The 24,948-nt window shown below is 39.0% G+C and overlaps 1 pseudogene; it reads left to right on the top strand.

Moving 5' to 3' along the window:
- The first annotated feature begins 1,127 nt into the window (after window positions 1-1,127).
- On the top strand, window positions 1,128-2,540 carry LOC124979402 (olfactory receptor 1468-like; annotated as a pseudogene).
- Window positions 2,541-24,948: the final 22,408 nt, after the last annotated feature.

The raw sequence follows: 24,948 nt of genomic DNA, 5'->3' as shown, positions 1-24,948 counted from the left end.
AAAAGTGAAGTACTTCTGACACATCCTAGTACTTTTCATAAATTCAAAGTTACATCTGTGATGTTGGTAATGGAGTGTCAAAATTTAGAGCTATATGGTGAAGTTTAGTGTGTTTGTACACTGGAAGGAATTAAGAATAGTGGTTATTTTACTTAGTGGGAGATTTCTCCCTTTAAAATTTAAGAAACTTTTCTTATCCTGAAGGATGGCCAACAAATATTGATGAAGCATTGACCACATCAGGCTCCATGCCAGGTGCTGCCTTGTGTAGGCATCATGTAGACATGGCCTTTCCTGTGTGGAGTCCACAAATTGATGGGAAGTTTACTATAAACCTGTGATCAGGAAATTCACTGCTATGTGAAGAGAACAGGATGCTGGGCCAACAGAAACACAGATCACCTAGGGTGGGGACACAAGGAAGGTTTAGCTTCACAAGTGCCATCTAAAGTACCTAAAAGATAAATCAGGATAAGTCAACTGAAAGAGGAAGCAGAGGAGAGAAAGTGATAGGTTGGAAAAACACCAAGTATGAAACTCTAGAGGCAATATATCATGATTTTCAGTCCAGCAGTGCTGGAGAATGGAAGGCTTGTGTACTTGGGGGCCAGATGAGACTGTGGAGGGAGACACAGCTCAGATAATAAAGCACCATTTGTATCCTTCAAAGGAACTTTATTTTTATCTTAGAAGCAATGATAATATCCTGAAGCATGAATTAGGAGAGATGATATGATATCCACCTCAGAATGAAGCACATTGAAGGAGAACCATATTTAAGGTATTAGAAATAGGAACATGACTTGAGTCTCACCTGGACTACTTAAATAGTCATATGAGATAAGATTCAACAAGAAGGTCTAGGAATGTGTTTTGTGAAAAGGACTGGGTAAAGTACCAGAGGAATAAAATGTAGAATATATGGAATGTGGTAGATACAATTGGAGTTGATGGTGACAGAGAAGAATGAAAGAAAAAAAGTTCAGAGATTTCTGATTGGATTTTGCATTCCTTTACTGAAACATGAGAGAGTAGAAGAGGAGGAGGATAGTATGGATGAGCACAACATGCTGAGTTTCATTAGGGACCTGTTGAGCTTAAGATACCTGTGATACACTCAAGGGATGATGACCATCAAGCAATGGCACACAGAGTTCTGTGGGTGAGAGAGGCATTTCTGCCTGAGTTTAAAGAGTTATCTAAGAATTTGACATAGATGAGATTTAATTATAAGAGGATAGGGTTTACAAAAATATTTGAGGAACATCACTCCATAAGATATTATAAAACAGAAACCAATTAGAGTTGCTTAGGATGACCAGTTGGGCAAGTAAGAGAAAATCCAACTCTCCTTTTGTGATAGAAGCAAAGAGATAAGCATTTAGGAAAGAATGGACTGCAGAAACATGTTTATAAAAGATGAGAAAAAGTAATAAAGTAATAAATGATCATAGAGAGTAAATACACTTGTAAGATTATACTTACTGTGGTGATGGTAAGATCAACTATTGTAGAATAGGTAAAGACTGTGTATGAGAGAAAAAGGATAATTTACACATGGACTTTAAAGGGTCTGATTATTTCTATTTTATTTGAGAAAGATAATAATGGGAAAAATCCAAACTCTCATCTCAGAGTTCCTCCTCCTGGACCTTCCCAACCAGCAAGAGCACCACAACCTGTTCTATGCCCTGTTACTGACCATATATATTACCACCATCCTGGTAAACCTCCTCCTCCTCATCCTTTTTCACCTGGACTCCCATCTCCATACACCCATGTATTTGTTTCTCAGCAACTTGTCCTTCTCTTATCTCTGCTTTTCCTCTGTCACAATGCCCAAATTGCTACAGAACATGCAAAGCCAAATTCCATCCATCCCCTATGCAAGCTGCATGACAGAAATTTACTTCTTTTTGCTTTTTGGAGACCTTGTGAGTTTTCTACTCATGGCCATGGCCTATGACTGATATGTGGCCATTTGCTTCCCCCTGCACCACCCTCATGAGCCCAAGTTCTGTGTCTCCCTGATGGTGCTGTTCTGGGGGCTGACCATGTTCCCTTCCTTCTTGCACACCCTGCTCATTCACAGATTGTCTTTCTCTGCAGACAATGTGATCCCACACCTTTCCTGTGAAATATCCACCCTGCTGAAGTTGACCTGCACCAACACTCATTTTAAAGACTTGATGCTGTTTATTATAGGTGGAGTTATTTTAATCCCATTTCTACTCATTCTTGTGTCCTACGCAAGGATCATGTCCTCCATTCTTGAGGTTCCTTCTGCTCAAAGTATCTGCAAGGCTTTCTCCACCTGTGTTTCCCACCTTTTTGAGGTGTTACTGTTCTATGGGACAGTTATTGGTCTCTACTTATGTCCATCAGCTAATAATTCAACTGTGAAAGATGCTGTCATAGCTCTGAAGTACATAGTTCTGACTCTCCTGCTGAACCCCTTTATGTATAACCTAAGGAAGAGAGACATGAAGGGAGCCACAGGAAGAGCCCTTTATAAGAAGAAAATTCCCTTCCATATGTGAAGGGGTTTTAACATAATTTTGCATTAATATTATTGTTATGAATATTGGAACATTTTCTCAGAATTTTCTTTCACCATGGGAACTTTAGATGAAGTGGCATACTATGTAATTTTTCAATAGGCAAAAGAAAGGAGCTTTAGCTAAGTAGTGAACTGGGGAAAATGGTCTTGGGTTCCTGGTTTTGCCTTCCTCTTTGTCTTTCCCAGGTTATGCTGTAAAATTCTATGTGAAAGTTTCATTTTATTTGCTCTCCAGTTCTTACATTCTTAAGTTATTCCTAGGTCTTTCACTTTTATCTCAAGTCTGTTTTGACTATGATATCATTTTAAAATAGTGCTCCATAATCTTAGATTGATGCTCATAAACTTCCCAATATCTCAATATCCCAGCAAATATTTAGTGTCTCCTACATAATATTTCCATACAAATGCTGCCACCATTCTGTCTCCTAACTTCCTACACAACTTATTTATTTTCTTTGTCTTTTATTCCCTGTCCTGTCAATAAATTTTTCTAATCCTCTGTGCAATAGTATGAAATTTTCAGGTTTTAAGGTCGCCTCTCTTTTGTTTGGTATTTTGACTTTGAAGAAATTCTTTCCATGTTTTATTTTATCTCCATGACAATTTGAAGAAAGTAGAGAAGATATTATGGCTTATTTGCAGACTAAAATCTATGAAGTTCACCAACTTTCCATGCCACCCAGTGGGTCAGTTTTTAAGGCTGTGCTAGATCAGAGTGAAGATTCTTTTCATTTTCTCCCACTTCCAAATGAAGGAGAGAAACCATTCTTTTCTAAAGATTTAACACCACCATGACATGGACTGTTTCTGGTCTTGACTCATTCATTTTCTCAGTTGTCCCTTCTAAGCAATGATATTCAAATCCATTCTTTTCATATAGTCTCCTGACCTCACAACTTTATCTGAAGACCAGATCTTTCTCCCAAACTCTCAGCCATCCCTTTTTAAAATGATTTTAGTGCTATATTTTTATTTATTTTTTAATTTGTTCTTTTTACATATGCATGACATTAGTGTGTATTTTGACATATTACACATACATGGAGTGTATCTTATTCTAATCAGGATCCCACTCTTATGGTTGTACATGATGTGGAGTTTCACTGGTTGTGTATTCATATATGAAAATAGGAAAGTTTTGTCCAATTCATTCCACTGTCTTTCCTATTTCTATTCCAACTCCCTTCCCTTCATTCCCCTTTTTCTAACTCACTAAACTGCTATTCTTTTCTCCTTTTATTGCATTAGCATCCACATGTCAGAGAGAATTTTTGTCTTACAGTTCTTGGGAATTGGTTTTTTTCACTTAGCATGATAATCTCCAGATCTATTCATTTATGACAAATGACATAAAGTCTCCCAGTTCCACCTCTGGCTCTGGAGACCACTTGACTCACAGAAGAAACTATACTTTGCAAGTGCTGTTGGGCACCCAGATGTCTCTAGCTTCACTGATGCTTGAAAACAGCTGCAGAAAAACATGAGATAGAAGGTCTTAGGCAGAGTTCTGTCTATGCTAATGAATGTCAGAGGTGTTTCTTAGAAAAGATTATATGGTTCAGTTTTTTGGGCATAGTCTTAATGATAAAGCCTCTGTCCTTTGTAGCATTTCATTCAACCATATAATGACCTAAATGTGAAACCTTGCCCCAGTGAACCCACAGCTACCTAGTGGCAAAGCTGAGACTAGAACTCACAGTTCAGAATTCTGTCCTCTGAACTAGGTGTGACTGATAGAGAAAGTGGTTGGACTTCCTGGGGTCCAGAATTGGGGAAAGCCAGGTGGCTGGGCCTTGCCACTGGCTGGTAGGTGCCTGCAGTCAAGTCAGCAGGTGAGGGCTTGGTCTCTGCTAGTTGCTGTTGGGAGGGCTCTTCTCTTGGATTAATAAGTGAGGACTCTGAGATTTGAGATGAAGCTTGAGCAAAGAAAATGGAGAGAGAAAGGGATTCCAGGGAACTGCTCCTCAGTGACCTCTGTTCTGCAACTGTAGTCTGTAATGTGGCAGAGGCCAGGGCAGAGATGCAGCTCACCACCCGCAGCTTTCTTGCTGCAAATGAAGACAGAAAGCGGTAAGAAAAAACTCTCTCTCATTTCTCTCTGATTCTTAAAAAAAGTGGTTATGAAATCTTGTTTCAAGAAATGAGGCAGTACACATCCTGTTTCACTTTCCTTATATTGACCCTTGAAGATGCCAACTCAAACATTACCTTATTCATTTATTTCTTAGTCTATAGACACAGCTATGTGGTGGGGAGTGGTGAGGGGATTCAAGTAAATCTTACAGCTCCAGGGGATGGAAGGAACCAGACCAGTCAGCCATGCTCAGGATGTTGTGTCTCCTCCCCCAACTCCAGCTACTCCTTATCAAAGGCAAGAACAGGACAATGAAGTTTGCCAAGGCTGCCCCTGCACCCAGGTGGAGGTCTGTGGGGGGAGGTTTCTATCTAGTTCCAGTATCTGTTTTATCACCAACCTCTGCCCCACCCCTACCTGTCATCACTCTCCTGTCAGCTGGGCCATGTGCCCCTTTGGGAGGACACAGGCAATGGAGTAGGTGTCCTGCCTACTGAAAGGCTGTTGGGACAGGGTTCTGTCCTGTGCCTTATCAGCCATGGAGAGAGGATGTTTGACTGAAAGACTGGAATTTAATTGCAATTTTCTTTGATTTTGTGATATTTCTGTTTGGAAGGGTGAAACCCACATTTCTGCTCTTTAACACTTATTCCAACTCTCCTTTGACACTCCAGCTCAGGGAGTGCTGACATCTTCATGTGAAGAGATTCCTGCATGATAGAACCCAAGAAGTGAAGCTTGGAATTGACCCATGTGGAGATTACTTTTCTTTCTTTCCTCTTAGATGGTGATTTATAGACCCTGACTGCCTATGTAATGTAAATAATGTAAATTTAATTTATTGCTATGATAGCATATTGTATATTTAATTGATAAAAAAATTCTAAAATGCTGATAAATGTATTATGTTACTTAAATGTGTCTTTGCAGAAATTGACAATAAATAACATGTTTTATGTCCATCACTGTTCAAACTTTGTGTGCAGCCCAAGGCCTGGGTATCACCTTTCAGTTCACTGGAGGTTGCATATTAACTGGCTTATAGATGTGTTAACTTTGACTTGAAAAGTATCTAAATTTTTAAAAAATGAGTCATCAATGTTTTAAAACCAACCATAACTTTCAAAAATACCTAGAAATTTCACATAAAAAACTCAATGTTCTGTTTCTCTTAAAAAAAATAAGATGCTAAATTCACTTCTCAGACATGAATTCATCAGAGCTCACTGGAGTCTGTATTTTTGGGTGGAAAACCTGAGTACAACAGTCTTTACCACTCCTTATTGTCCACCTCTGGAGTATTTTACTCTTTCCCATTATTTGTCTGCATCTATAGGCATGAGTTAGGCCCATGATATTCACTGATTTGTTTCCATTCTGCAAATGTCTTCCTTCTTCCCACCCTCAAATTACTGATTTTTTTTTTTTTTTTGGTGCTGGGGATTGAACCCAGGGCCTTGTGCTTGCAAGGCTACCAGTCTAACAACTGAACTATATCCCCAGTCCACTGATTCACTTTTTTAATGATTCACAATCAAAGTCCTTCTGTTCCTATCCTTCTTTACTCCCCAATGGCCACACTCTTTTATATACTTTGCTTTATAAAAAGCATATTGTTTGGGTCTAGATTTAGAATAATACCTGTAAATGTATTTTTTTTCTTCAGAAGTTTGAAGACAAGGAACAAATCTTTGGATATCTGACAGGGGCTGGTTTTGTGATCCTGGGCAAATTACTTCCCATGAATTGCATTTTCTTTTATGTGTTATCAGGAATCTAACCCACATACAAGTATGAGAATAAAAATGAATTTATAATTGGGGAAGAGCTTTAAAAAATGGTGAGTATTATTTAATCATCAGAAGTTCAATAATGATGATAATGGTAGCAGATGATATTTATTGCAAGTTGATCATGTAGTAATTGTTTTACATACATAGTCAGTTTTGTTATGACATACCAGTTCCTAAAAACAACACTGTGTGAAATCATACAACCACAGGGCTTATGGGAAAAATGGGGGTAGGTGCATAACACTCAAAAACTTTATCAATGACACATAAACATAAAAAGGTCATGTTTATACCATACTTAATAAAAATGGTAATAATTATATACATGTTGATGATTAAGAAATACATAAATATTATAATTCAAAAGGTATTTGAACTTGAAAAAGTCCTGAAGTTTGTTGAAGTGGGTGTTGGAAGGCTTGCTACTAATGAATTATTATGAATACATAAAGAGATGTTTTCCTGAAATTGGATGAATGATGATAATACCGGATTTGGATGGATGTAGCTGTAGCACACATGGTATGTAGAGGTTGGTGCTAGATGTTTGAGGTGCATGTATGTTTTGTGCGTATGCCTTTGCAGCTCAGTTTAGCTGAATTCAGTTTTCTACTTTCACACATTTCTCATGAATGAATTGTGAAATCAAAAGTACATTTTGCATTACACTCAAGACATTCCCTATTATATCAATTATCTTGGAGTCAATTCCTATTTGTTTATTTATTTATTAATTCATTTAATTATTTATTGTTTGTTTGTATGGTACTAGATGTTAAACTTCAAGGTACTTTACTACTGAACCACATCCCAAACCACTTTTATTTTGAGGTAAGGTCTCACTAAGTTTACCAGGCTGGCCTTGATCTTGAGATCCTTCTGCCTCAGTCTCCTGAATAGTTGGATTACAGGTGTGCACTATCACCTTCAGGGAAATCCCTTCTTAAAACAATTGTCATAACAGAACTGACTATTCTCATTCAGTCATACAAACAACCCAATAAGACATGTTATTATTTCCATTAAATGTAAGAGCTCAGAACCAGTTCAGTTTGAGACCCAAATCTAGTAGGCTAATGTCAACATGAAGGTAAGTTCCAGACTGTTGGGTATTCTGAATGCACAGAAATGCTCCAGGTAAACTGCATCCCAGATTTCTTTGGTTTCCCTAACCGTTTGGCAATCCCTGTCCTGGAGCACATGTCTGCAGCATACCAGGCTGGGGCCATCCCACTCATGTTAAACAGCACCTCCTCTGAGCCTGTGGTTTAAGTCTTCCTATTTCTCAGAATTTTAGATTCCTTCTGTTCTGTTTCCATGGTGGCAAGTGAAGCTGCATCTTTTAAAAAACATCCATGTTTACTAGTACCTCTTGGGTTTGGTTGCTTCCTGGATTCAGCCTTTCTTTCCACAAACTGAGATGTCACTTATGGCTGGAGGCTTGTGGGGCTTGAACACTTCCTGTCTGTCTGGGAAAGTTCTGTAGGGGCATGGAGGCTATTCATCTGGGCCAATGACTGTACCTCCACACCTTCAGACCCTGCTAGTGCTCTGATAGCTCACCTGCTAGTCTAGGTATCTGTGTTTAGATGTTTTTCTCTCATCAGGTGGGCACTTCTCCAGGTTGAGGGCTCAGTTTGAGGATGCTAGGAATCTGTTCACTGATCTCAGGATCCAACAACTTGCAGTAGTCATTGGACAACTTGTGTGTGTGGGTGTGTGTTGGGTGGAGGGGCAATCATCCTGCCTACTACACAGGGGAAGGCTTTGCTGAGGAGTATGGTCAGGCTGGGCTCAGGTTTCCCCTGAGTCTTAGTTTTTGAGTGCCTACTGTACAATAATTCTACTGACCAGAGGTGCACTTATCTGCCTTTCTTTTGGGTCCAATAATGACATCACAGTCTAATTCTATAATGTTGCCTTATCAGTCATTAAAACAATACCATTTCATTCAGGCTCAGTCTTGTTTGCTTTTTGCTTTTAATTTTGATCTGTTCCAATTAGTGGTACTTGATAGCAGAATGCCTTTCAACTCATTGTACACAAATAGAACACAATTTTTCATTTCTCTGGTTAAACACAATACAGAGTCACACCATTCATGTAATCTTATGTGTACATAAGGTAAAAATGTCCGTCTAATTCCACCATCTTTTCATTCATCACATCCTGTCCTCTACCCTCACTTCCCTCTGTCCAATCTAAAGTTCCTCCATTCTTCCCTTGCACCCCAACCACTTTATGAATCAGCATCCACATATCATAGAAAGCATTTGGTCTTTGGTTTTCTGGGGTTGTCTTATTTCCCTTAGCATGGTATTCTGCAACTCCATCAATATCTGCACAGTCATAATTTCATCTTTATTTAAGACTGAGTAATATTCCATTGTGTACATATACCAGCTATACCACTCTTCATTCTATATCCAAAGAACTTAAAATCAGCATATTACAGTGATGCAGCTATATCCATGTTTATAGCAGTTCAGTTCACAATTGCCAAACTGCAGAATGAACCTATATGCCTTTCAATAGATGATGGTTAAAGTCTTGTTTGTTTTAAACATCACATTCAATTCAGAATTGTTCCCACCAATCCCTTGGGGTAAGCTGGTCTAGTAAGACCAGTCTTTTGCTATGGGACTCCCTTGTTGACTGAAATTTACTCGGGCCCCTCTGACTCCTATTTTTGGCTCTGTCTTCCCTTAAGCCCAGTTTTAGCTAAGACTCCTGCTGAACCAGTTTGAGAATTCCCTAGCCTAGATATACAAACCAGATGCCCATCCTTCATTACTGATTCCTAACCAAGTTCATCTTGATAATTTTCCACCTTAGAAAATTTCCCTGTACATTGGTTATAAATCCTCACTTGTCCCTGTCCTGTTCAAGTTTGGGTTCAATCTTTCACCGCTATCTCAGTAGTTTTGAATAAAGTCTTCCTTGTCTGTTTAACTTTGGTGCAACATTCCTTTGCTAAGCAGCTGGTCTGCCCTCCTGCCAACACCCTCTGACTCTTCTGCACTTCCATACTAGAGAGGAGAGGGGCAAAGAGACCCCTTATTTTGGGATTTCCCCTGAAAAAGGCAAGGTTTGTCTGAGTACTCTGAGAAGCCAGAAGACAGGAGTGACACATTTATTAGGGGAATGACTTGTGAGAGAGTGAGGAAGGAGCTGAGGAAGATGGAAATCTATCAGCTGTGAGGCAGGTCTGACCTCCAGCAAAGGAGAGATGGAGGATGGAAGTTTGTGCTTAGTGGTGTTGAGTTCTAAGATGAGCAAGGTCACTGTGGAGTCCCCTAGGATTCTCCACCTGAGGATTCCCAAATATTTCTAAAAGAAACCTAAAATTATTATCCCTGCCACACTCAGTCATTGGGTGGGGGCAGAGGAAGCCTGGCTTTGGTGGAGTTCCAGTTCAAACACAAGGCCTGAGAACTGGCAGGCTGATGGTGTAAGTCATGGTTTGAGTCTGAAACCCTGAGAACCAGGAGTTCTATTTGAGAGCAAGAGAAGATGGGCATCTATGCAGCTTGAAGACTCAGCAAATTGCCCTTTCTCTCCCTTTTTTTTCCTTTCAGGCCCTCAAGAGATTGCTGATGTCCACTTGCATTGGTGAGGGTGGTTAATACTCATTGATTCAAATACTAGTCTCTCATGGAAGCATCCTCACTCAGAAATAATGCTTATCCAACTCCTTTGGCACTCCTTAGCTCAGTTAAGTTGGCACATAAAACTAACCATTACTGATGCAGGGGTGCCTCTCTGCACATCTGCTAGGGCTCTGTGGCTGGTTACAGAGACTCTGATGTTTCTCTGAATTTAGAATGTGAATTTGGTCGGTCATTGCTGTGGTTCTACATCTCCCCTCAATATTTTAATGGTGGACCTTGACAGACACTGTTTATGGGAACCAGAGTTAAGTACCAGAGAGAAAATACAAGACAATGATAGAACCTAAGAGCAATGATACAGAGAAAGGGACTTTCAGTAGAGATGAAGCCTCCTGGGAGCATCAGGGTCTGGAGAAATTTGTAGAAGACTGTCTTTAGTTTTAGACCAGACCCAGTGCTGAGCCATTCTCAGAACTGAAACTGTCCCCTGAATGAGCACCATGCAGGGAAGGCTTCTTCTCTAGCAGTTCAGCTGTGGGGTGCATAAAAATTACCCAGAGATATCATTACAAATGCAGATTTCAGGCACTGCTCTAGAGTTTATAATTCACCTGGTCTGGGTGGGGCTCAGGAATCTGTATTTTAAACAAGCACATGGGGGATTCTGCTGCAATCTTTCACTGACCCAGGTCACAGTGTCTATTTAAGTATCAACTATTATAAGAGCCTCAGGGGCAGTGAGAGAGGGGTGGTGCTCAGTGAGGGTCCTGGGGATAGAGAGATGTCTGTCCCCCCACCAAGTTGATCCTTATCACCATTATCACAGATGTGGGAAAAATATCTGCCCCAGAAAGACACAGGATCTTACAGGAAAATGAAAGGGAATCAGTAGAGGGAACAGAATAGAGAAGTATACATAAAACAAGAAGCTTGAAAGAAGTAGCTTGAAATGAAAGTGGATGATGTCTGCATGAACAACAGGGGCATCTCATAATAAGGAACATCCAGAGTAAAGATCAGCATCACCCAGGAAACAGAAGGAATCTGGTGAGAAAGAAAACCAGATACTTAAAGAATAAAATTAAATTAAAATTAAAATATAACTACAACATCTTTCTTTAAACCAAAACAAACTATCGGATGAAAAGTGTGATATGAGACTGTGGAAACCTATCAGCAACCTTGGAACAAAAGAGCTGCTGGAAGGAGCTGATCCTCCACCCATGGGTGAAATGTTCCCTATTGCTAATGATGTTAAAGGCAGAATAAACTAGTAACTCCAGTATAGACTAAAGAGTGCATTGACAAATTGACTCCTTCTAGTGGAATAATAACACCAAACAACCCATTTCAGTTTCACAAGAAAACATACAAATGATTAGACAGACACAAGTGAGACCATCTTAGGAAAATCACAGGTGCTTCATTAGAAAGATGGTCTAGAAAGCATGCTCCAATGATTGGATTGAGGGAATTTTGAGGAGTCCCCCTGGAAGACATTACATTAGGGAAGAAAAAACAAAAACAAAAACAAGACTATCAAAGGAGTCTTTATGACCTTGTTCTAAAGTACTGATTGCTTGGTTTTATAAGAATTTTATTGCTAATAAGGAATCTGAGGAAACAGTCCAGGGAAAATGGACAGCGGGGGTCCAGGTGAAACCCACCTGTGCTATCTGTGTAATAGTGTAATATGGTGGAAAATATTTTTAAAATTTTCAATTGAAGTATTTTACACTAAGGAAAAGTGTTTACAAAACCTGGAAAGGCCAAAACTCTAGCAGATACAAACAGCAATAACTTATTACAAGGACCCAGCAATGATAAAATTATTATCTTAGATTTTAACTCAAGAACTTTGTTATTGCCAGTCAGTACTGAGAGGGATGGTTTTGCTGTAGGGCTTGAAACCAGACCAAAGTAGTTTAAGCCAAAAAAGAGGCATTTATTAAAAAGCTACAGGGGTGTCTATTTTAGAGTCAAAGAACACACAAAGGACAGCACAAACTGTCAGCTCTCTTGCCAGTCTCTGTGTGTCTTTTTGTTTTTGGTAGTACTAGGGTTTGAGCCAGGGCCTTGCACATTCTAGGCAAGTGCTCTACCAACTGATCCACATTCCAACGCCTCTCTTATCTCCTGCCTCTGCTTTCAGTTTTCCTCTGTGCATCTCTCTTTCTTTTCTTTCTATTGGGTCTTTTCTTTATAGATTCCAGATGGCTTTTTGTTTAACTTTATTTTCTTCCATAAATTTTCCCATCATTGCCTAGACTGTGAAAATAGATCTGGGCACTTTCAATGTGTTCCCTTAGCCAGTAGGCAGGATGTTAAGCTTTGTCAGTAGAGGATGCAAGAGAGGCCCTGCAGGAGGGAAAGACTTGCTTCTCTGGTTCTTTTGTGCTTGCTTGGCAAGTTCTTTATGCTCCCTTGGCAGGCTCCCGCAGTGCATGCTGCATCTTGAGGTCTGGCTCCTGCCTCTTGTGCACCTTCTCCAGCACCAAGTTCTGACAGTGTGCTCAGCTCCTCCTGCATGCAGTCCTGCTGCACACAGAAGCCAGCAGCACTGCAAGGCCAGTGATTTCTCCTGCTAACAGCCCTTCCTTGTCCCCACCCTCTCAGTGCCTAGGTGGTCTTATAGTGGCATGCCTGCAGTGAGACCTCTACCTATGAATAGAGGATGCATTTCCAGATAATTCCACTGGTGTGTTGCCACAATGACTTCCCCATCCAGTGGACTGAGGCCCATCAGGGCTGGATCTTAGACTTGGGTTGGGGGCAGCTCTTCTGTGGGTACTGTATCACAGCCCTAGGGGTAGTGGCTATTTCTTATTTCTGCTATTCCTCTATTCTTTAGTGTTCTCTTCACTTATTAGTAGCCAATCCCTTGTGTTATGGTTTAGATGTGAGTTGTCCCCCAAAAGCTTAAGTGTGAGACAACATAAGAAGGTTTAGAGGAGAAATGATTGGAGTATTAGAGCCTTAGCCCAATCAGTGAATTAATCCCCTGGTGGAATTAACTGAGTGGTAACTGAAGGTGGGCAGGGTGTGGCTGGAGGAGGTGGGCATTGGGGGTGTGACTTTAGGGCATATATTTTATCTGGCAAGTGAAATCTCTGCTTCCTGATCATCATGTGAGTCGCTTCCCTCCACCACACCCTTCTGCCTTGATGCCCTGCCTCACCTTGAGCCCTGAGGATTGAAGTTGTCCTTAGACAGATCTCTGAAACCCTGAGCCCTCAAATAAACTTTTTCTCCCCTAAGATTGTTCTTGTCAGGCCTTTCAGTAGCAGCAGTGAAAAAGCTGACTAAAACTGTTACATTATTTCCCTGTTAATAATTCTTTATATTAAAACTTCTATTCAAGTTATAGTATGGTTTCTCTCTTCTGATTTGCCACAAAGACAGTCCAGCTTTCTCAGTGTCTCTGGTAAGAAGTCTCTTTGAAACATACAAGTCCACATCTTCCACTTTGAAGAATCCATCCAGGACCAGCATTTGGTTCTATTCCAGAGTCCAATAGATGGAAATTTGACCCAAGAAGGTTAACTGTGCCCAGGCCATTGGGACATGTGGCTGCTATAAATAACCTGGTGGGCGATGGCGTAGCTAAAGGGTCATTGAAGCGGGATCTCAGGAGGTGTCTACTACAGAATCCTTTTCATTAAATATAAAAGGGCATATAGGAAACTGATTTATGCTTATGACCAAAAAATATCTGACTGTTTAATGTATATGGAAACATTAGTAATGGTGCTGAAGTAAATACTGATGGTAAAACCTCCTACTAATTACTGTTTTTCCTAATGAGTTTCTTTTACTTTTTTTTTTTTAAGTAGTAGAGATTAAATGCAGGGGCAGTCTACCACTGAACTATATTCCATGCCTCCCCTCCTTTTTTACATTTTTTAAAATTTAGAGACAGGATCTTGCTAAACTGCCCAGGCTGGCCTTGAACTTGTGATTTTCCTGCTGCACACTGAGTCACTGGGATTACAGGCATGCAACACTTTTCCCAGTTGCCCCATTATGTTCCATAGTTGCATGGATGTATGAGAGGTTATTTAACCAGTTTCATCCAGTCTTTTGTAATGGCAAGCAGTGCTACAAAGAACATTCCCCTTCATAATGTCTTTGTTCACTTGGGCAAGTATATCCATAAGAAAAATGCCTAGACGTGGTACTACTGTGAAGAGGATAGTGTCCTTTGAATATTTTCAGTTTTTTCAACTTGTCCTTCAAACTAGTTGTATTAGTTTATCCCTTCTAACAATGTGTGAAAGTCCTTATTTCTTTACCATCAATGAACTTTATAATTTCACTTTTCAAAACTCATGGGGATGGTTAAATATCTTCTCTGTGTTTAAAGGGTATTTGCATTTCTTTTCCTGTGGAATCGACCCAATTTTCCATTGGGTTGTTAGTCTTAACTGGTTTGATTTGTAATATTAAGGGAATTATCTTTTTGTCATTTATATTGAGACTATTCCTGTGGTTTGTTGAAGTTTTTTGGATTTTTAAATTTTTATAAAGTTTAAAAAATGTATATAGCTGAATCTATCAGTTGCATCAGCAAGGAAGATGTTCAACTACAGGAAATAAAAAAAAAAGAAAGAAAAACAGCTCATGATGTCTTTTTAACAGAGGGGAGAATATTAGTTTCAAGCCATATGCAGGTAAGAATTTTTTCTTTGGAAAACTGCATTGTCTGGAGCACACCTTTCTGGGTTATTTGATTCTGATTATATGGGAGCTTTCTTTAAAAAAAATAAGTTTTAGATAACTGATAGCAACACAAACTAGTTCTAGTCTATTAATATGCAAGTGAATTATGTAACAGGACAGACAGCTCTCCCTCACTGTTACACAGTTAACCTCTGTTTATACATTCATTTAAACACTTCTATTAATAAGTGTATCCCTTCTTTGGATTATAACACCCTGGCAGTTTCCCCATTTTGCATTAAATGAAAACGTTAATACGTGTTCACTTTTATTTGTAATAAAGTCATAATTTTACCTTCTTTCTACATTATTTTTGCACAAATGTGAAGCCTGGAGGTAAGGCAGTCCAGGGGCACAGTGAGGACACCAGCAAACCAGACTCTCTTCACTTTCCCACTTCAGTGTCCTTAACATGCATTATTTGTTACTCTGTTGGCCCCCCACGTGGTTAGTAGGTGGCTGCTGCACCTCCAGTTCTTGGATTTGGGTTCCAGATAGGGAAGGGCAAAGAATAAAAAGGTTGGATCTGTAATAGGGAAGAAAAACTTTCACAGAAATCCACTTCTGTGTACATCTTTCTACTTGGAACTGGATCATGTGTCTACCCCCGAGTGCAAGGGACTTTAGAAAGAAATTGGGCACATGATTCACATTCTTCCACCATCAAAAACAGGGCTTTTTTTTTTTTTTTTTTTTAAAGAAACAAACAAACCTACATTTGGTTGCATTCTCACTTTCACCTCTCAATGGGTTGCTGGACTGACCCTTCTTCCTTGTTCAAATCTCCACTTAAATGTCACAATGTCGCCTCCATAGAAAGGTGGTCCTTGAAAATGCCATGCCACTGCCCATCCCAGTCACTACCTATTAAATTTCATTCTTGGCATTTATAACTACCTGAAACTTTAGTGATTTGTTTACTTGTTTATTATCCATTTCTTTGCACTAAGATATGAACCTCCTGAGAGCAGGAACATCCACCATCTTATTTACCTCTGAGCCTCAATCCAAGAGCAGGGCTTCACACACAAAAGGGACTCAGTCAACTACTATATGTTCAATGACTTTGTGTTTAATATGGATATAGTTTATATGTATATAAATTATATATAATACATATAATATAAATAATATATATACATATATAAAAAATCAGGGCTTTTTAGTAAGGAAAGAGGAAAATGGATAAGTGAGGGAACAAGCAGTGTGCACCAAATCAATTGTTTTTAATGGTTCCATGATTTAATGGCTAATCTGATTTGTCCTTAAGACTGTAAAATCTTCTTTTCTCCCCCCTCATGTATTTTTCTTAAACTTTCATGGTTTCATTAAACAAATTAAATCCTTGTTTCATTTGGAATTAGGTATACAGGAAGAAGTGAAGATTCCTTTTTTTCCTAGATGGCTATTCAGTTTTCCCAGCACTATTTATTGAATGTCACAATGTTTTCCTATTGACTAGAAATGCCATCCTTGTCTCGCATACATATCTGCACTCACTTGCCTTATTCTGTGTTAGTACCAGTTATTTAATTTACTGTAACTTGATAAGATTTTAAAAATCTCTTGTAGGGCTGAACTCACCTCCTCTCTAGTTCTCTGATTATCCAGATTTTCCCCTGGTTATTCTCCATATAATTATTAAAATAAATTATTCATAGTTGAATAATTTAGATATCAGTAGGTTTAGAATAAAAATTAGTCACCTGGGTTCACTCTTTCCCATCCTGTTTTGCTCCTCAGGGATACCTCTCCGCCCTATTTATGATTGCAGTATTATTTGAAAATGTGTTTATACTGCTACTACATGGTTGGTCAATTTTAGTCAGATTTTTTTCTTCCTCCTTGGAAGACATGGAATTAGTTCTTTTAACTCTCCTCCCTCCCATCATCTACCCCAAATACAGTATTTTTTAGTTATTAGGGCAATGAAGGTATACCAGTCATTATGAGGACATATTGTTCGCTATGAAGTTAAGTAGAATTCCATTTTCTTTCGTGTACTGCGTTTTGTTTTCCTCAGAGTGAATAATCACCTCATTTTACCTGGTCAACCTCCCATTTACATAATCTCAGTCTGAGGTTCCATTTTCCTGGCACTGAGCCCACTGGGGGAATCCCATGAACTCCTTGTTCTTGACTTCTTGTGTTTTTCCAGAGGTGATCTGCCAGTGTCTTCTTAAGAAAGTCATTTTAAGTTCTTTCACATCTGAAAATGTGTCTATTCTGCTTTTACTCTAGATTGCTAATTTGGCTGAAAATTCTTGGTGAAAATATTTATTTCCACAAAATTATGAAAGTATTGCTCCACTGTTCTATCATATGGAATAACCATTTGGATGCTTGACTTTTGTAGTCGATCATGTTTCTCTCCTGGAAGTAGTTAGGATCTGATTACACAGTTGATCTGAAATTTCTTAATGGTATGTTTTGGTGTGAAATAAAAATGGTTTCATTGTTTTGAATCTTGCCATTTTTTTTTACCTCTGGGTTAGGGAAAAATTGTCATTTCTTTGATTTTACTGTAAATTTATAATTTTATATAAACTTAAGAACTGCTTTTCTAATTCCCTAAAGCCTTTTTTGGAATTTTTATGAAGGTCACAATAAAGTTTTAATTTAAGGAAAGGGGATATTTTTATGATATTGAGCCTTCCTATCTACACACAGGGTATATTTTTACATTACTTGAAGTTAAAAATGAAGTTAAAAAAATACTCCAGTAGCCTATAGATGAAAAAGGTTTTGTAGATTTATTCCAAGTTTTTTTTTTTTTTTTCTGCTGTTAAACATGAGATCCTTTTTCACCCTGATTTTATTTTCTACCTGGTTCTTTGTGTACATATATGCTATTAACTTTAGTATATTGATTTTGCACTTAGTCAAATTATTCTACTTCTGTTATAATTTTCAATTGACTCTATGCTTCAAATAATACAATCATATCATCTACATATAAAAAAACTGCCTGCTTTCCTCCAGTGAATAGGATCTTTTCTTCCAAAATCGTTCGTCTTTGATGTTAGCATATATGAAAGCTATAGCCTTCTTTCCTTTTCTTTCTTTCTGTATGCTTACACGTTTCAGATATAAATATTTTTTCCAGATAACTTACTGAAGTCTCTAGGTTTTAAGCCGTCTTGATTTCCAAGTATAAATCACTACCCTTGCAATGGATTTTGTCATCCCCCCCACCCCGCTAACTCCCCCATTTTAACTGCTCCACCCTCTTTAAGGTCTTGTATCTTGCCCATGCTCTCCAAAACATCAAATAAAACCCGTGAGCACAGGGGTTATTTGTTCCTGTCTTGACTTGAATGGTTCTCGCGTATAGTGCGAGATTCGCCATGGTTTCTGAGTCTTTCCTATTTTAATTTCTAATTCACTGAAAATTTCATTTTCGTTTTTAAAATCAGTAACAAAGTTGCATTTTATCAAATGACAGGTCCTCTAACGACTGATAGACCATTGACGTTATGTATTGTTCTTGTAACGTACTCCTGGAATTCAGCTCCTATTATTTTATTTAGAATCTTTCTGTCAAAATGCTTTTATAGATGAGAGCCTAGGGTGCAGAGGAGGGGGCGCGGGCGCCTGGTGATCATTCATGGGAAAGAACGACTTAATTTTCAGGAAGGGCTGAGGTCCAGGACTTTCTCTCCCTAGTGGGCGGGCAGACAGGGTCCTGTTTCCTTCTGAAACTGGGGAGCGCTATTAGACACTGCAGGGTTTGTTTTGCTTCTAAGACGCTTGTCCCCGACCCACCGCCACTGGATGGCGCGCGCAACCTGCGGAACCAGAGGACCCAGGCACGCGGCGGGGCTGAAGGGTAATTTGAGCGCCTACCTCTCTGGGATTTCATTAGCGGGTCCTTCAGCAGGTCCTCCCTCCCATCTCCTCATTGGCTATCCGCCTAGGGTGGGTGGGCCTCTTTGGTCCGCCCCCCAGGGAACTTGCAAAGGGTCTTGCAGTGGACCCAGAAGTCCGTGTTCACCAGCCGCCCCGGTTCTCCGTAGCTCTCCAGCCGGCTTTTGTGGGTCAGGTTCACTGCTGAAGACTCACATCTTCTCCACCGCTGGCTGTTTGCTTCAGACCTGCGGCAAACAGGACTGGACGAGGTTGAGAACGTTCCAGGGAGATCGCTGGAACTGGACCGGGCAGGGGGAGTGAGCACACCGCCTCCTGTGGAACACAGGCGGAGAAGAGGTTGCAGAAGGACTCTAAGATGCTGTGAGGTTGACCAAGCAGAAGGCTAGGGTAGAGTCCCGTTTGGGGAAGGAGAAGGCCACTGTGGGCAGTTCAGTGCCTAATGTCCCAGACGAGGCGGGCGGGACCTTCTAAGTCCTCTTAGGAGCTCACTGTTGAAGACCTAATCCAAACACGGATGGAACTGGAGGGCATCATGCTATGCGGAATGAACAACTCTGACAAGGATTATATGCTTTTCCTCAAAGGTGGAAGACAGAAAAGTGCGGTGGCGGGGATGGGGATAGGATAGAGCAAGCTTTGCTATTCATACTAATATTTATCTATCTGTCATCTATCTGTATTTTTTGGTACTGGGGTTGAACACAGGGGTGCTCAACCCCTGAGCCACATCCCCAGCCCTTTAAAAATTATTTTATTAGAGACAGAGTCTCTCTGAGTTGATAAGTTGCTGAGACTGGCTGTGAACTCACAATCCTCCTGCCTCAGCCTTCTGAGCTGCTGGGATTACAGGCGTGTGCCTTATATCATTATATTAAACAATAAAATATTTTAAAAGATCAAGCACATTTAAAGGCAGCTACACTCCAGAGTAAACATTTTGGTTGGTGACTCTAAAAGACTTGAGTTGCTATGGACAAACTACCTTACTAGTTTTTGTATACACAGACTTCAGTGACATGCGGCCTGGAAACATGAAGATGAAATTTAAGGACAGTTCTCCCTTCAACAACAGACTTTCCATCCAGTTGTAGGGAGTGTGGTCAGCAATGGCCTAGCCATCAGCTCTGTCAGGGTGTGCCTTAGCTTCAGAAAGCCTCCTGTCCCAAGGCTATACTTTTCCCAAAGTAGCCCATACATGCCGACTGAGTGAGGCAGGGGTGTAAAGACTGTCCATTTTGGTCTAACTCTGATGGTCAGTATTCACTCCAAACCTTCCTGTTGGGTTGACGCCATGGTTTGAATGTATTCCTTACAAAATTCGTGTGTTGAAACTTGTGGTAATATTAAGAGGTAGGGCTTTTAAGAGGTGATTAGGCCTTGAGGTTCCTCATTTGTGATTGGGATTAAGACCCTTATAAATGAGGCTTCAGGTTCTTTCATCTCCTTTGCCCTTCCACTTTTTGCCAGGTGGGGGCGCAGCATTGGCTCCTGAAAGATGCAGCAGCAAGGCACTATGCTGGAAACCCAAATCCAGTCCTTCTTAGATGATCCTTCCTTTTGGACTTCCCAGTCTCCAAAAGAGTGAGAAATAAAATTCTATTTGTAATAAATTATCCAGTCTCGGGCAATCTGTGATAGCAGCACAAAATGGGCTAAGAAAGTTGGCCAAGGCTTTTTTATGCTTGCCTGCAATTGCATTTGATATTATGTTCTGTACATGTCTGTTAAGTCCATTTGGTCTAAAGTGTAACTCAAGTTCAGTGCTTACATAACATTATGTCTAGCTGACCTGTTCATTGTTGAAAGGGAGGCACTGAGGCCCCATAAGGTCATAACATTGAAATCTATCCTTGAAGATCATTTAATGATGATGTTTGGTGCACAGACATTTACAATTGGTGAATTAATCCTTTTATTATTATGTAAAGTCTGTTTTTATAGTTTTTGACTTAAGGCCTGTTTTGTCTAACATATACCCCTATTCTCTTTCAGTTTCCATTGGCCTGTAATATCTTTTTTTTAAATCCCTTTGCTTTCAGTCTGTGTATCTCCCTAACATTAAAGTGAGTTTCTTATAGAGAGAATATGGTTGGCTCTACAACCCTCTTATCTATTTAGCTACTCTATATCTTTTGATGTCAAAATTTATGTATGTTTTCATAATTCGTATCTCTTAATAAGTAGTTGTAGCTCTTTAGTATTATGGAAGAATGAGTATGTATTACTCAATCCATTGAGGTTTTCAGTTTCATGTATATGTTATTAATTAACAGCCTTTGTTTCAGCTTAAAGAATTCCCTTTGGCAATTCCTGTAAGGCAGGCCTAGGGGTGATGAACCCCCTTAGCTTTTGTTTGGGGAAGTTTTTATTTCTTCCTCATTTCTGAAGGACAGCTTTGCTGGGTAAAATATTCCTGGTTAGCAGGCTTTTTTTTCTTTAGCACATTCTCCCCTGGCCTGCAGGGTTTTGCTGAGAAATCTGTTGGAAACAATACTTGGGGCTCTCTTGAATGTGATATGTCTTGTTTCTCTTGTTGCTTTCAGTATTCTTTGTCTTTGGTTTTTGACAATTTGAGGGTATGTCTTGGTGAACGCCTCTGTGGTGTGAATTTGATTGGAGATCTCTGGGTTTCCTGTCCCTGGACATTGGCATCTCCCTAGATTTAGGAGATTTTTAACCATTATTTTTAATTTTAGAACGTATTATTTTAGTTACACAAATTTATGGGGTATGCTGTGATAATTTGATACATGTATGGAGTATGTAATGATCAAATCAGGGTAGTTAACATTTTCATGAATAAATAGAAAGAAGGAGCCCAAAAGTTCCAAACACAAAGTAATGATAAAGAGTATAAATGATAATTACCCTGATTTGATTGCTACATATCATGTACATATATCAAAATACCACACTCAACCCCATTATTTCTTTTTTTAACTTTATTTATTTATATTACAATTTTTTGACAGTGATAAATATTTTTAAGTGTTCAACATCTCTAATAATTAGATAAATGCAAATTAAAACAACTATAAGATTTCATCTTACTCCAATTAGAATGACTGTTATCAAGAACGAAACAATAATTTATGTTGGCATGGATATGGGGAAAAAGACACACTTTTACATTTCTGGTGGAGTTGCAAATTGCTGCAGTCACTATGGAAAGCAGTGTGGCGATTCCTCAGAAAACTTGGAATGGACCCACCTTGACTCAGTTATCCCACTCCTCAGTTAATACCCAAAAGACTTAAAATCAGCATATTACAGAGATACAGCCACATCAATGTTCATAGCTGCTCAGTTCACAATAGCCAGATTGTGGAACCAACCTAGATGTCCTTCAATTGATGAATGGATAAAGAAACTTTGGTATATATAGACAATGGAATATTACTTGCCATAAAGAATAGTAAAATTATGGCATTTGCAGGCAAATGGATGAAATTGGAGAATATCATGCTAAGTGAGATAAGCCAATCTCAAAAAACCAAAGGATGAATGATCTGACTGATAACCAGATGATGACACATTATGGGGAGTGGGAGGAGTTAGTGTTAGGCTTAGGGTTAGGTTTAGGGTTAGGATTAGGGAGGGTGGCAAGAATGGAGGAAGGAAGAACTGTATAGAAGGAAAAGAGGGGTGGGGGAAGGGAAAAATAACAGAATGAATCAAACATTACCCTATGTAAATTTATGATTATGCAAATGGTATGCCTTTACTTCATGTACAAACAGAGAAACAACATGTGTCCCATTTGTTTACAATAAAAAAAATATAGGGCTGGGGACATAGCTCAGCTGGTAAAGTGCTTGCCTTGCAAGCCTGAAACCCTAATAATAAAAGCAACATTTAGACTCCCCCTGTACTCCAAGACATAAATGGGTGTTGAATGGTGTCAAATGTCTTTTCAACATTACCAAGGAAAGAATATTATTTTTTCTATGTTTAACCAGTTCATCATTCCTGGAATTTTCCCCTCTGTAGTGAAGATGTAGTATTTTTAAAATGTTTTGTTGAATTTCGCTTTTATTTTTTTGAGAGCTTTTGAGTGTGTGTGTGTATACTCAAAAGTAAGATTCTTCTGTAGTATTGTTTTGGTATAGTCATTATTGATATTGTGCCTTCTTTATTAATTTTTTTGGGGGGTGCTGGAAAATGAACCCAAGGACACTTAATCACTGAGCCACATCCCCAGTCCTTTCTATTTTTAATTTTGAGACAGGGTCTTACTAAGTTACTTAGGGCCTTTCTAAGTTGCTGAGGCTGTCCTCAAACTTGTGATCTTCCTGCCTCAGCCTCCTGAGCTGCTGGGATTACTGTTGTGTGCCATCATGCTTGGCCAGACTGTATTTTTGTCATCACTTTTTTCTTGCTTTCCTGAAAGAGGATTATACCCTCCAATTCTTGGCCTGAACGTGATGTGTGCCCTTTCCAGACAAAAGCATCAAGAGTTACTGTGTTTCTATTAAGTTCTTTTGCTCTGTTCTTCTTTTACCTAAGAAAGGCCTGAACGTGATGTGTGCCCTTTCCAGACAAAAGCATCAAGAGTTATTGTGTTTCTATTAAGTTCTTTTGCTCTGTTCTTCTTTTACCTAAGAAAGGCATGTCCCAAAGAAGGGCTGATTCTTCAGCTTGGATCCCTGAATGAAGTGGGCACATGAAACAGTTAATTGAGGTACACACAACTTGAGCTCATATGTAATGTAAGTGAGCAAACAAATATTTCTCTTTTTAAGTTCCTGAGATTTTGGGTGTTTTCTATCACAGTTTTAATAAGAGAAAAATGATTAATACAATCACTTGTTTTCCAGTGAAATGTAGTTGGCGGAGACTTTCCAACCCTTGCAGGGTTATTTTTGGTGTATTGCCTTTTTCATAGATTGTTTATTTCATCTGGTATACTTTTATTTTCATGGACTTAAACAAAGCAGTCTTATAATTAAAAAGATACTTTTATATCTCCCTGTCCTTTCTTTTTTTCTTTCTTCTGTTTTTAAGAGACCCATACAGGTTTATTTAGCAAAGTAGAGGCACATTCAAGAGAGAATGTGGGCCATCTTCAGCGGGAGAAACAGACAACCTCCCGGTCATTTCTTATTTTGCCTACTTGTGTTCTCTCTCTTTCTCTCTTCCTTTAACAAGTGGCTTCTCTCTTTTATTGATTTTCTTCAAAGAAAATATTTTCAGATAAAAATTTTCAGTTAAATTAGCATATCCATCACTGCAAATATTTATCATTTCTCTGTGGTAAGAACATTTAAAAATCCTCTCTTTAAATATGTTTTTATTAGTGCATTAGTTATACATAACAGTGGTTTTCATTTTGACATAATCATATATGTATGGAATTTAATTTGCTCTCCCTCAATCCCCAGTCCTTCCTCTTCTCTCCCCTCCTCCCTCCCTGGTTATCCTTCCTCTACTCTACTGGTCGTCCAGCTGTATACCTATTATTTTTTAATTGGTACATTATAGATATCATAGGTGAAATTCACCATGTTATATTTGTACATGCATATAGCATTATTTGGTCAATTTCATCCCACAGTTCCTCTCTTTTCATGCCCTTCCTCCCTCCCCATTTACCAAATCCCTTCTTTTAGCTATTATAAAATGTAGAGTGCATTATTAACTATATTTACTTGCTGTGCAATACATCTCCAGACTTTATTCCTCCTACCTAATTACAACTTTTGTTTTGTGATGTATACATGTATGGAAACATCACATTGCACCCCATAAATACATACAATTATTATTTATCTCTTAAAATGAAATGAAACTAAAAAATTGATGAAAAAATTTAAAAGTTTTATTGAGATATAATCCCCATACCATATGATTCCCCCTTTCCATGTATATAGCTACTGGCTTTTAGTGTATTCATAGAGTAGCAGAGCAACCAACACAACTGGATGCAAAGAGTGTTCATCACCCCAAAGAAACCCCTCACTCTTTGGCCATCTCCCTCACATGCCTACCTTTCCCAGCCCCCGGCAATCACTAGTATACTTTCTGTCTGTAGATTTACATGTTCTGAACACTCATGTAAATGCAGTCATATTATATGGCCATTTGTGACTGGCTTCTTTCACATAGCATAAGGTTTTCAAGGTCCACACATGTTGCAACATGTATCATTCCTTTCTGTTGCCAAATATTATTCCACTGGTGATTATGCCACATTTTTTCATCCATTCAACAGTTTATAAATGTTTGGTTGTCTTCAGTTTTGTCTATTATGAATAATGGTGTTAATAACATTTATGGCAAGTTTTTGTGTGAATGTACATTTTTGTGTCTCTTGAATAC

This window comes from Sciurus carolinensis, chromosome 3 (genome assembly GCF_902686445.1).
Source record: "Sciurus carolinensis chromosome 3, mSciCar1.2, whole genome shotgun sequence".
Lineage (NCBI taxonomy): Eukaryota > Metazoa > Chordata > Mammalia > Rodentia > Sciuridae > Sciurus > Sciurus carolinensis.
The sequence above is the reverse complement of the archived record's forward strand: the minus strand, read 5'-3'. Positions and strand labels throughout refer to the sequence as shown.